We start from the raw sequence: 12,848 nt of genomic DNA, 5'->3' as shown, positions 1-12,848 counted from the left end.
AGAGGAAACCAATAAGCAGACACAGACTGCTTTGAGAGCTTTTTCACCCATACAGGACTTATTCTCAGACCAGTCTGATTTACTGCCTCACTTCAAAATCTATACCTTTCAATCACCCTGGAAATGATACTCGTGATTCCTGTGTGTGAGGTGCTTAGAACTGTACTTGCTAAGTACCCTGTGCTACCCTTCTCATGTGGGAGAGCCTCCGTGGTCACCCGGATGTGTCCATGCAGAATTTGAGATGCATTCCCTGGGACAGGCTGAAACTCTTCTTCTACAGAGTGACAGAGATTGAGAAGCCACACATCAAGGGAAACCATCTTGAAACCAAGATGTGTTTATCATGTTCAACCCTCCTGTTGACGATTTAGGGCCTCGCTAAGTTGCTAAGGCTGGCCTTGTGGCCCTCTCACCTCAGCCTCCTGAATTCCTGAGAGGACAGGTGTGCACCACCATGTTTGGCCAATAGCGTGTAGGATATAGCGAGCTGAAGTCCTTACTCTAAATTCTGGTCTTTACCCGGCTCTACGCCCTTGGAAGCAGGTTGCTCTTCATACAGGTTAGGATTTGTGAGCCTTGGAGAGGAATGAGGTGCTCACCACAATCTCCACAGAGTCCTTTCTCTGTAGCAATTAAGGGAGACCCTGGGGATTCCAGTTTATACTTAGAGCCTTATTTCCCACTCTGCTCGGATCCTGGTTTCCTGAAACTCACACTCTTCCTGCTACCACCTGCCTTTCTGTTTGGCTGGAACCTTCTCACTCTGCTTCTCTGCTCTTCTGGAAAGACAGGAACTAACAATCAGATGATTGGTCATTGTTGGGGGGAAGATAGATGGTGTAACACCACACATCCTTAAATGCTCATCACCCGCCCGCACAGTGCCGCCATTTTGCCCTGAGACAGGTGTCTACTGGCTTGTCCACTCTTGCTTAGGAAGGGCCCCAAATGTATTCTAAAGAGACTGAGTCATAGAATCCCTCATTTGAACTCCTGGTTGGTCATACACTAGCTGTATAATCCTGTGCAAGTAACTTCATCTGTTAAAATCTCACCTTCCTCAGTTGCAAAATCTAAATAATTTCTACCTACCTATACGGACGTGGGTATATCTTCAACAAATACTTTTTCTTCTGAAGACTTACTCAACCACCTATTCCCAGCAGCATCTTGATCCAGAACCTCAGCTCCACATTTAGGCTCAGAGTTCCCTTTCACAGTACAGGTCCTGAGATCCAGGGGTTGGTCTGAAAATTGGAGCCCACGATCTTTATTTTCTGACATTTGTTTCAACGTGAGTCTCCTTAATATTCATGGTTTCCAAGGTCAGTGGAGAATCATGTTGATCCACACGACTCTGGTTGATTAGAGTGAAGGGTGTCTGACTTTGTCACTCCCAGCTGCTTAATGGCTGGAGAATTAATGAAGGGAAAATAGCGTGAACACGGTAAACGAACGGTGATTACAGTTGCATGATTGAGAAGGTTTATAGGTGCTGGGGAAAAAAAAAAATCCCATCGACTGTCTGCCCTGTGATGCAGTGGTAGTGTTTCTCAAATGCATTAGCAAAACGCTATTTCTGCCAGTGGATTTAGTTTTTCACTTGGAAGGGAAAAAACGTGTCTGTCATAGTTGGATACCGGAGGTAGAGTTCAAAAGGTTCAATCTAATGGGTGGGCAAGAAAAAGGTAAGTGCAGAGGGCAGGAGAAAAGAGAGGGAGGTTGAGAGGAGGATAAAAATGAGGGGAGAGGAGACACAGAGGGGAGACAAAGATCTCCAAGGGGTTTTGTTCATCAGCAAACAAATGGATTCATCTCCTGCCTGCCTTTGCCTAAGCTTGTTCCTCAGCCCAATGTGCTGACACAGAATTACTGGTGAGCCTTGAAGAGCATTTCCAAATATCATTTCTTCTCTACTCTGCACACCTCAACGAGTCTCTGCTTCAACCAGAAGCCACAAAAAGGCGACAGTCACTTTTTCTTGCCAAGTCTTTGCACCGCTGAGTTCCGGTCCCTGTGATATTCCAAGCCTCTGACAGAAGTCGGGAGATCTATCTTCTTGTTTTCCAAAACACTCTATTGAAGTGTTGCGCGCAGCCCATGGAAAGTACGCCAGTGGGCAGACTTCGTAAATCCATCTGCTCTGACACTCCGATAAAGGTCAGCTGTGGAATGCAAGGACATTTACCAATCCCCTTCGTTTTTATCCATTTTTGTCCTCATTCCTCTCAGTCCATGAAATTGCTGAATTCTCTAGCTGAGGATGCTACACAGACCTTTTTTTAAATTTATTTTCTATTTTTTATCATCCTCGTCAGTGTAAACATGCAGGGGACACATGAACACTCTGCATACCCCTAACCTTCGGGGTCCTTATGTGAGCTCGCTAGGATGATGTTTAACCACAGTTAGAGCCAGAGTGGATTTTAAATATAAAATAAGACCTAGGAGAAACTCAGTCTCGTGCTGAGCTAGATATCTCTTGGTCATAGCGTCCTAGATGGAGATAGTAAGCTACCATGGAAGCTGCTTGGATGTGTCCACTGCGGAGTCTCCTCTCTGTGAACAGCAACTCAGTGATGAAAAATTACAATCATACTCTGCAGCTAAGCATCCTCTCTTCTGTAGATCCTCCAACCTCCTCTTTCTACCCTCTGTGTAGTCCCCTCCAATTTTAAGTAACCCCAAGACATTTTTCTTTTTAAATCCACTTAACAAAAAGGAGACTGCCTTATTTTCTTTTACTCTTGAAGTGTCACATTTAGGAAAAATTCTTAGTATTAGCAAATTTAATCATTAGGAAAGCGTAAGTCATTTCCTAGAATCTCCGGAGGGATTGGGATGGTAGGGAGAGGAAGTGAATGAAAATGTCCAGCTGGGTGTCTTAATCCATTTCAGGCACCTTGTTTTCCATGTTAAGAATCCAAAAGCCTTTCCTAAACGATATGAGGATGAAGGATAAGCTGACGAAGTCTAAAGAGAGAGAAAGGACTTGTTGTAAAGAGAGGTTCTAGCTTTTGCTAATAAGAAACAGGGAGGTAATGAGAAAAGGAAGAAGGAGGATATGTTGGAAGACTGGATTGACGGATTTCTCTCTCTCTTTGTTTCTATTTCTCAGGGGTATATTTTTGTTTTGGGTTTTTTTTTTTGCATTTATTTTTGCATTTGGTCCTTCTGTTATCTTGTTAATGCACGGACTTGATGATGCTTACCAGACACATCTATGAAAATTTAATTGGTGCAAAATTATTTTTCTCGCTTTCAAAAGGAGAAGTCATTTCTTCCAGACCTTCTCATATGAATGATGTGCCAATAAGAGGAAAAAATCCATTTCTTATTATGGAGAAGTCATCTATTTGTTCATCCATTCATCCAACTATCCATTCATTCATCCATCCATCCATTCATGTACTCATCCATCCATTTATCCATCCATTCATCCTCCATTCTATCTCTCTTCTCTTCTATTTTTTAAACTTTTGAAATTTGTTCTAATTAGTTGTAAATGAGAATAGAATGCATCTATTTTTGTGTCTATCACTCCATCCATTCATCCATCCATCCATTTATCTCTATATACATATCTTTCATCCCCATTTTTACTAAAATGGCACATTGATATTGTTTTGTCTTTATTCCAGAGTATTTCAAAACAGAATCAGAGGAAGGAGGAGATACATATTCCCCCCTGAGTGTGTTACCACATAACTTACACATTGCTGGTGAAACAAAGAGGCACGCTTTTTATAAGTCCCTCCTCTAACACGTCTACAGCAATAATAATGATGATGTCTAATACACATTGAGCCCATATTATAAGGTATGTACTTGTCAATTTGCATAGACTACATAAGTTCATGTTAGTTAACTTTTTCTTACAGTTAAAAAAACATCCTAATGAGAAAAACTCAGCAAGGACAAAGTGTATTTTGGCTCATGGTTTCAGAGTTCCTAGTCCATGATCATCTGACTCCATTGCTCTGGGACCAGGTGAGCCAGAGCATCATGGTGGAAGGGCGTGGTGGAGCAGAGATGCTCAGCTCATGGCCGCCAGTAATGAGAGAGGAAGAGTAAGGAATGAGAGGCCAGGGACAGGAGATAGTCCTCAAGGGGGTTCTCCCCATGACCTACTTCCTCCAGACATGTGCACCTCCCTAGAGTTACCATCTGTAGTCCTTTCAAATTATTGACCCATTAAATGGATTAATCCACTAATGTGGTTAGAGTTCTCATGATTAAATCCTTGCCTAAAATCTCCACCTCTGACCCTTGCTGTGCTGAGGACAATGATTTCAACACTACAGCTACGGGGGGACATTCCAAATCTAAATTATAACAAATTGTTTTTTAGTGCTAGAAATAGTTGTTTTCCTCATTTTTTAAGATTAGGACTAATTTCTTTTAAACAATAGACTGATCTGGAGAGATGGCTCAAAATCATACCAAAAATTTATGCTGATGAACATGTTCTATGAGAATGTTGGGTAATTAATCCACACATTGATTCATTCATCAGCCTCCTTCAGTGCCTAGGACATACTATGTCCTCAATAAAAACTTGTTGAGTGAATGAATGTGTAAGAAGGCTGGCAATGAAAAATTAACCCAAGCAGGGGTGGCGTCCTTAAGTTTGATCGTGGAAATCCACCTTGCAACTAAATGGCAGCTGTGGAAGACCAAAGTGACATAGGCTGGATGTGGTGGCCCAACCCTTGATCCCAGCAGCTGGGAAGGCTGAGGCAGGAGGATCGTGAGTTTGAGGTCAGCCTCAGCAACTTAGCAAGACCCTCAGCCACGTAGTGAGGCCTGTGTCAAAATAAAAAGGGCCATAAATGTGACTCAGTGGTGAAGTGCCCCTGGGTTTCATCCCCAGTTTCAAAAGTAATAATAATAAATAAATAAAGACAGAGATGCCATATGAAAAGAAAATTCGTGGAGAAAAATATAACTCACAGGTGTGGGGCTGGAAATAGTTACTGGAAGAGAAATGATTGGAATTTGATCATATGCAGATCCAAAAGTCAAGAATCATGAAAAGAAAGACCTAGTGAGGAAAGAAGTTTTCAGAAGAAGACTAGAAGCAGGAGACCCTGCGGGGTACTTGAGAAGTCACTGTACCATCCAAGTGCAGAGAGCATTCCCTCAAAATCTACTTGAGGAAAACTTTGAACATTCCCACCAGCATGAAAGTGATCCACAGAATAACAACCCCTTGCCCACCCTGAAGACCCCACACCCTAAGTCCCAGAACCTTGGAATCTCCTGCTTTGATGGACTCCGGGGAGGTGCACATGTCTGGAGGAAGTAGGTCATGGGGAGAACCCCCTTGGGGACTATCTCCTGTCCCTGGCCTCTCATTCCTTACTCTTCCTCTCTCATTACTGGCGGCCATGAGCTGAGCATCTCTGCTCCACCACGCCCTTCCACCATGATGCTCTGGCTCACCTGGTCCCAGAGCAATGGAGTCAGATGATCATGGACTAGGAACTCTGAAACCATGAGCCAAAATACACTTTGTCCTTGCTGTCTTCTTCTCATCTTTGAATCTGCTGCTTTGAGTGGCTAGGAAAAAGCGATTCAGTCCAGGAACTTGAGCTGGCAAGATGACCCTGGCTTATTGACCTGGACTTAATGGAATCACAAGGGTCCTTATAAATGGAAGGTGAAGGCAAGAGGGTTGGGGTCACAGATGCAGGCGTGACGATCAGGCAGAGGTCAGAATGATGTGGCCGTGAGTCGGGCGTGCACGGTCTCCAGAAGCTAGAGAAAGCCCTTGGAAGCCCGAGAGCAGGAGACGCCAGCGGCTGACCCGCAGGGGCAGACCTGAAAAGCCACAGCAGGGTGATGTTCCAGATATTGAAATGTAGCCGACCCTTTGCTGTGCTTCTGGATTCAATGGGACCCAGAGAGAATAGCCTGAATGCTTCCCCGTCCCCAGCAAGAGGCAAGTGGCAGGTCTCGTATTCCAAGAAAGAGGAGTCATTCCGTGAATTTGGATGTGCACCTTTTCCAGAAGTGCCTATGCCAGTCTTCAACATAGTGGGCATCTTTGCCCTGGTCCTCCGCTTCCTGGGCTCAACACCCGTCGCCTCCCTATTGTCCCACACAGAAATGAATGAGTCGTCTCCACAGAAACATAAAAGGCATTAGCAAACGGGACAGCGTGTATCGTCTTCTCGTTTCTCAGTGTCCCTGTTGAAAAATGACTCCGTTAGATCGTCATCAATAATTATGACATTTTTGAGTTGGATAAAAACCCGTGATCAAACGTATAACCTTCAAGGATTTGTCAGCATACGTGAATTCTGTGCTTCAGGTTTTTTTTTTTTTTTTTTTTTTTTTGCTTTTTGCTTTTAAATCATATACAGAGAGAGTTAGATTCTTTGGTTGGCTGTGGAAAACATCACAGATGCTTTGGATTTTGACGCAGTAAGGGAAATCCAGCTGTGCCCCGGATTTAACATAAAGTCGTCAGGATTTCTTTCCCCCTCACTCTAAGCCAGCGTGCGCATGGTGACGGATTTGAGTCAACTCCTGATTTGAAACGGGGACTTCTGACTGAACAGGAATCAGAGACTCCCTGATCACGGGGCACCAATCAAACCCCCAAATCCAGACAGTCTCATCTTTAACCCACTTTAAAGTCCGACAGAGAGGAACGAGCGAGTTTTGATCTGACAGAATCCCTCTTTTCCAAGTCCACAAAGAAATTTGTGCCCGTTGCTGATGCGACAGCACATGAATATGGCTAGAATTCTTACTATCCCACTCTTTAAAATGGTCTGCAATCTGTGTGCGAAGAAATAATCAACAGAGAGAGAGAGATGATGGATAGAGATCAGCAAGTATCCACGTGAGGAAACCAGTTGTCTTGATTTTCATGTGTTCAAAAGTTCTACTGATGAGATTGAAAGACTTGAAAGACATCAAACATGAACTAATAGAACTTTCCAACTGGAAAGGTGAGGAGACAGCATGCTCTTTCTCATGGTTGTTTAAGTAGCTGATAGGGTTAGATGGTTAGCAGGTGTCCTGGAAATGGAGAGACCCAAGAGTGGACTGGGGTGGGGGCGTTGACTCCGGATGACATCTTCCTGGGAGTGCCAAGGGCTTATGGGCTCGGGAGACTCCGCCAAGCCAAGTTTGATGAAATACTCAGTTGTACCAAAGTCCCAATGGAAGAGGAACTCTTGGGCTGAGATAGCAGTAGGATGTGGGAACCAACCTGTTCAATAGGAAAAGCTCAGGAGAGGCAAATCTGCTTTGTCATTCAGAAGGTGAGAGCTGGTATAGTTTTGCTGATCACAATGACGTGCGCTCCGTGAGGAGAGAGAAAAATGGCGGTGTGCTGGGTGCATCCAGCCATCTCTGCACAGAGAAGGTAGGTCCTGGTTTTCCTTTCTACTGTCACTTGTATGGTGTGGAATCTTTCTGTAAGTGTTGTGGGCTGTGGGCTAAAGACTGGATGGACAAGAGCCAAAGACGGATGGGCCGACATGTCAGCTGGTTTCCACGTCACTGCAGACAGCCAGGTCACCTGGGAAAGACAGTCAGATGAACGTGAAGAACAAGTGTATTTGGTGCTGCAGGAAGTATTGTGTCCCTTCTGAGTGGAGGGATCCTGCAATACAGAGGCTCACCACAGAGCCAGGCTACCTGTTGGCTAAAGTTGTGCATCTGGTACTGGAGAGAAAACATGAACCCATTATGTTCTTGGTCTATGTTTCTTCCACCGTAGGTGCAGGAGACCCCAGTGGTCTCCAGCCCTCGATGTTCAGCAACGGTGTGATCAGGAACCAGACAACATCTTGGGTCAGTCTTCAAGGGACTCTCTGGGGTTCTCCTGGTGGTCTCAGGATGCTGACGCCTGTTACTGTGTGGGAGGCCACACGGACCCGGGCTTGGCTGGACGTCCACCTGCATGCTCTCCTTTCCTGTCCTCGCTGTCCTGGGGTGGATCCTCAGGGGTTCCTGAGCATTCCCACTCTCATCTCCGGAACAGGAGATGGAATCACACCTCCCTGGTCAAGCTGTTGAGAGAACCAAATCAGAGTGAGGTGGTAGAAACAAATCCTAGCTCTCCAGCACAGTAGGGTGATGATACTTCAGGACCACTTATTATATATTTCATAGAAAACTGGAAGAGCAGAGGTTGAAGGCTTCCAGTATGGAGAAGTGATAAATGTTCGATGGGAATGCTACGTAGGCTGGCTTGGATCATTACACGTGTGTACGTGTTTGCAATTATCATACTGCACCCCATAAATGTGTACGGCTCTCATAGGTAAATAAAAAATAATGACAAGGTAATAAATACTTCAAACTGCAAAATCCTGAGATGGTTCATGAGAAGCAGTGCCTGGTGATGGCTGTGCCGGGCCTCCCAGTACCACGGGTGGGTTTCAAGTGTGAGTTCTAATACCGTGAGCTCCATCTACGCAGAGGAGCGGCCTAGTGGCCCCTGCCGGTGCTGCACCCGCTCATGGGACGCTTCTCCACTGTGACCATCCGCGGCCTTCTCTGGAGCTCCCCTGGATGCCTCTCTTTCTTCTGAGCCCTGTGAGGCTCACCCAGCTGGACTCTATGATTGGGCTTTGCAACTGGCTTCAGATGGTTTGACCCACGATGGTCCCTGGTGGGAAATCAGCGTGCGAGGAGAGGCAATAAAGAGAGGAGGCCTTTCTCCCGGCTTCTCCTTCAGCGGAATCTGAAGGACCTTGACAGAGGAGACACCCAGTGTCTTCTTACAGTGAATTTCTATAGACAAATTGCTCTTAATCCAAGTCTCAGGAGCCCTGCCTCCCCAAGGGAAAGGGCTATAGTGTCATTGCTGTGAGCCCTGCGTTCCTACATGGCTGACGATCTCCCTGCATGCATTTTTAATTAGCCCATCAGTTAAAATAACAACGACAGAAGCCTTCTCAGAGAATCCTAATTGGAGCACGCCCTTCGTTTCTCGTAAGAACATCCTCCCCCTATCAGGCCGAACAAGCAGACACAGTTCGGAAGTGATGAATTCCCGAATCACTTCACAGAATATGGGTTTGCACGTGCCAGACTTTCAGGAGACCGCGTGCCACTCTGAAAGGTTTGGTACGCGTGAGCTTCTGAGATCTGCTGCCCTGTATAGTGACTATAGTTAATAATAAATTATTATTATGACCACATAGAAAAAAAATTATTATTATGCACTTTGCAGTTGCTAAGACAGTACCTTGCAATCGGTCTCACCCCAAAAAATAAGTATGTGAAGTGATGGATAGATAACGAGATTGGTTTGATTATTCCGCACTGTGTAAAGTTTTTACATAATATATATATTTAATATATGTATAAATAGTCGTATCTATGTATATAGGCACAATTATAATTTATCGATTACAAATGAAAAGCACATTTAAGGAAAACAACAAAGTAAAAGACTTTATAATATAACATTGACAAGTGACCATAGTTTACCAAGTTGTGCTTCAAGGTTACACATGAGGTCCCTGCTCAGTGGGTCTAGGTTTTGACAGGAACATGTCAACTTTCATTAGCTGTAAACAACTATAGTAGTCCTCCCGTTTCTGTGGATTCAGTTACCTGAGCTCAGCTCAAAAGACTAAATGGAAAATTCCAGCAATACAGGCATCCACCGAGGGTCTTGGAATGTGTCCCCTGCAAGTACAAAGGTGTGTTCCTGCACATACTAAATGCACACCAACAGGCTTGGTCCAACAGCCTGTGTGGTCACACGTTTGAACATCACATTTTTTAAAAATTCATGATGCACAAAAACAAAATGTGTGTTGATCAGGTACCATGCTATATTTGGATGCATTATTGTATAATGTGTAAGTCAGGTTAAACATTCATCTCCTTAAACACATATCGTTTCTTTCTGGTATAAAACTTCCGAAGCCTTGCTTGTAGCTTCTTAAAATCTATCGGTTGTCTGCCACCCAGCAAGAGCATGCTCCAGTTTCTGGCTACCACCCCATTTATGTCTGTCACCTGAGTTTATCATTGCATCTAGACCTGCTGCTTAAGATAAAAATTCTCTTCTCATCACTTCATGATCACCCATGACATTTGATGCTGGATGGGGTTGCTGGAGTAAGCGGAGACTGATCAGCCATCAGAGGCTGGGAAGAGGAGGGATAGGGGTGCTATTTGGGGGATATGGATTGAAATCCAATTCAAGGACAATCTCTGAAATGCCTTGGGTTTGTTCTGATGCTCCAGAGAAGCAAATATTTCGCTCTGTCTCATTGACACGTGGCCGTACCACTGCAGTCGCAGAACGCAATGATTCCTTCTGAATCTGCCCCTGTCTAAACCTAGCACCCTTCATTTATTTCTGGTAATGTATGTCTTTACCTCAAAGTCAGGAATATTAAAATAGATCCAATGAAAGCAGTAGGGAAAATCTCCTGGGACTACAGGACAAAATGAACAGACAAATGCAAACAGGTATTTGAAAAACTGGCCATCCATCCTGCATGGAGTATCTGATAGGCATGTCCATATTTCTGTGTGCTGTTCAATATTTATCAAGGCCACCTAGGTGGTGAGAAATGCTTTAGGGACTGCAGCTTTGAGATTCTCCTGTTGTATTTTAACATGTGATGCAATATTAAGATTAAAAAATGGATCCCCTATTCCAAATTCACCAGAAGTTTTATAAAAGATCTTATCAGAAGGTACTAAATGCAGAAGATCCTGCCTACGCACGTTTACTTGGGTAGAAGATGCTTGCACGCCAAACCTTTATCTTGCATGAGAAAATATTCAGCTACATCCACACTATTGGTTGGGTGTCCCTTTGCACTCAAAGATAATCCAAGCCCAATCTTAAAAACCAAGGAACTCATAAATGTAAGACTATCCTTGGTTCTTGGTTGAGGGACCTAATAAATAATTTCTATTAATATGCAGAAGAGGTGGGGTAGCATAGCAGAGAGAAGTTCCTACTCTTTATGAAGCTATTCATTTTCCTAGTTTTGGATACAGAGCTTGACTATGAGTTAGTGCTTTTTAATAGGCGTAGAACAGCCAGGGTGGAATTGGAAGAATCTGATTCCTGAGAAAAAAAAGGTTTATGCATAAGCAGGGAATGAACAGCATATCAACACTGAACCACAAATCACCACACATTTACCAGGGTACGTCAAGACCCGGCTGTCCCACAGTTTCCATGGGGGGGACTGAGTTGAACTCTCATTTGCAGACCAGACTGGGGAAGAATCCACTTTCAAGCCCCTTTAGGCTGTAGGCAGAAAGCATGTCTTTACCATAATAGAATTCATAGCAAGAATTCAACACCGCCAGCAATGCAAAATAAGAGAGAGAGTGACTGAGAGAGAGAGGGACAGAGAGAGTGAGAGAGATTGATTCTGTTGTTTGGAGATTCGAACTTCCAAACCCTATTTTTAAAGGCTCACCTGATTAGATCAGGCTCACCCAAACTACTCTCCATATTGATGAACTCAAAGTCAACTGAGAAGGAGAACCTCAGCCATACCTGCAAAACCATTTCCCTTTCACCATGAGGCATAACAGTGGGAGGAAAGCCCATCCCTATCTCTTCTACCATATTTTACCAGTAAGAAGACCATCCAGCCCACATTCAAGGGGAGAAAATGACCCAAAGCTTGGATATTAGAAGTGACCAAGATGGCGGCACCACCCTAGAGTATGCCAATCAAACTTGTGCTCCTCTCAACTTTGACCTGAACGAGCAGCCCCCTAAGACAGGACCTTTCCACTGGAGAGAAGGAAAAGGCTCCTTCATTCTTATCACGAGGAGCGACGTGCTGACTCAAGGTGGATCCAATGTGGATAATGGTTCTACCATTTTTCGTCTCAACTCTGTTCTGCTGTGTTGTGTCAAAACCGTGATGAATTCCTTGCCAAACAATTCTGGGTGTTTTTCAACTGTATTTGAGCCTTTGTGACATTCTCGGTCCTTCTGATTATCTGTTTATACCATTTTCACTTTTCTGGATGTTCTCAACACAACCACCAACCGGCTTCAGCTGGAGTCTGGCTTTCAAGCCAGTGACTCTTTATAACAGGGTACCCAGAGCTATTTCCTCTCTCCCATTCCTTTTTATTTTCTTTCTTCTTTGTTTTTTAATACTGGGGATAGAACCCAGGGACACTTTGCAACTGAGCTACACTCCCAGCCCTTTTTATTTATTATTTTAAGACAGGTTCTTGCTAAGTTGCTGAGGCTGGCCTTGAACTTGTGATCCTCCTGCTTCAGCATTCCAAATTGCATGGGCCACTACTCCTGGCTCCCTTTCCCATGCTTCAGCATGCAATCTAGAATTATCAGATAGATACTTACTTCTTCTCTCTGTCTTCTAAGGTGTGATCTGGGCTACATCTGAAGGCATTCAGTACCTGATTCTTTAAGGTCTTTGTCCATGTTCCAGCTGTTGGTGGTATATGTGTAGTTTCTTATTTAAATCTCACAGTGATCCTTGAGAACCACTTATTTTTTACTTTATTTAAAAATAGTTTATGCACACATAATATCTGTACATCTTTAGGAGGTACGATGTGATGTTTTAATTCCTATATACATTGTGTAGTAATCGTCGGGGTAATTACCATATCTGTCTTCTTAATTTTAATCATTTATTTATTATGAGGATATTCAGATTCCTGTTGTCCAACTATTTGGAGACTATGATGCATTCTTGTTAATCATTCACCCTACTGTGCCATTAAGCACCCAACTGATTCCTCATGTCAATCGATAGCATTGAACCTATTGACAAACTCTCCTCTTCCTTCCTCCCTGCTACTTCTCCCTGTTACTGGTAACCACTGTTCTTCTCTCAATTTCTGTGAGG

The sequence above is a fragment of the Sciurus vulgaris genome, assembly GCF_902686455.1.
Source record: "Sciurus vulgaris genome assembly, chromosome: X".
NCBI classification, from domain to species: domain Eukaryota; kingdom Metazoa; phylum Chordata; class Mammalia; order Rodentia; family Sciuridae; genus Sciurus; species Sciurus vulgaris.
This window is presented reverse-complemented; position numbering follows the sequence as displayed.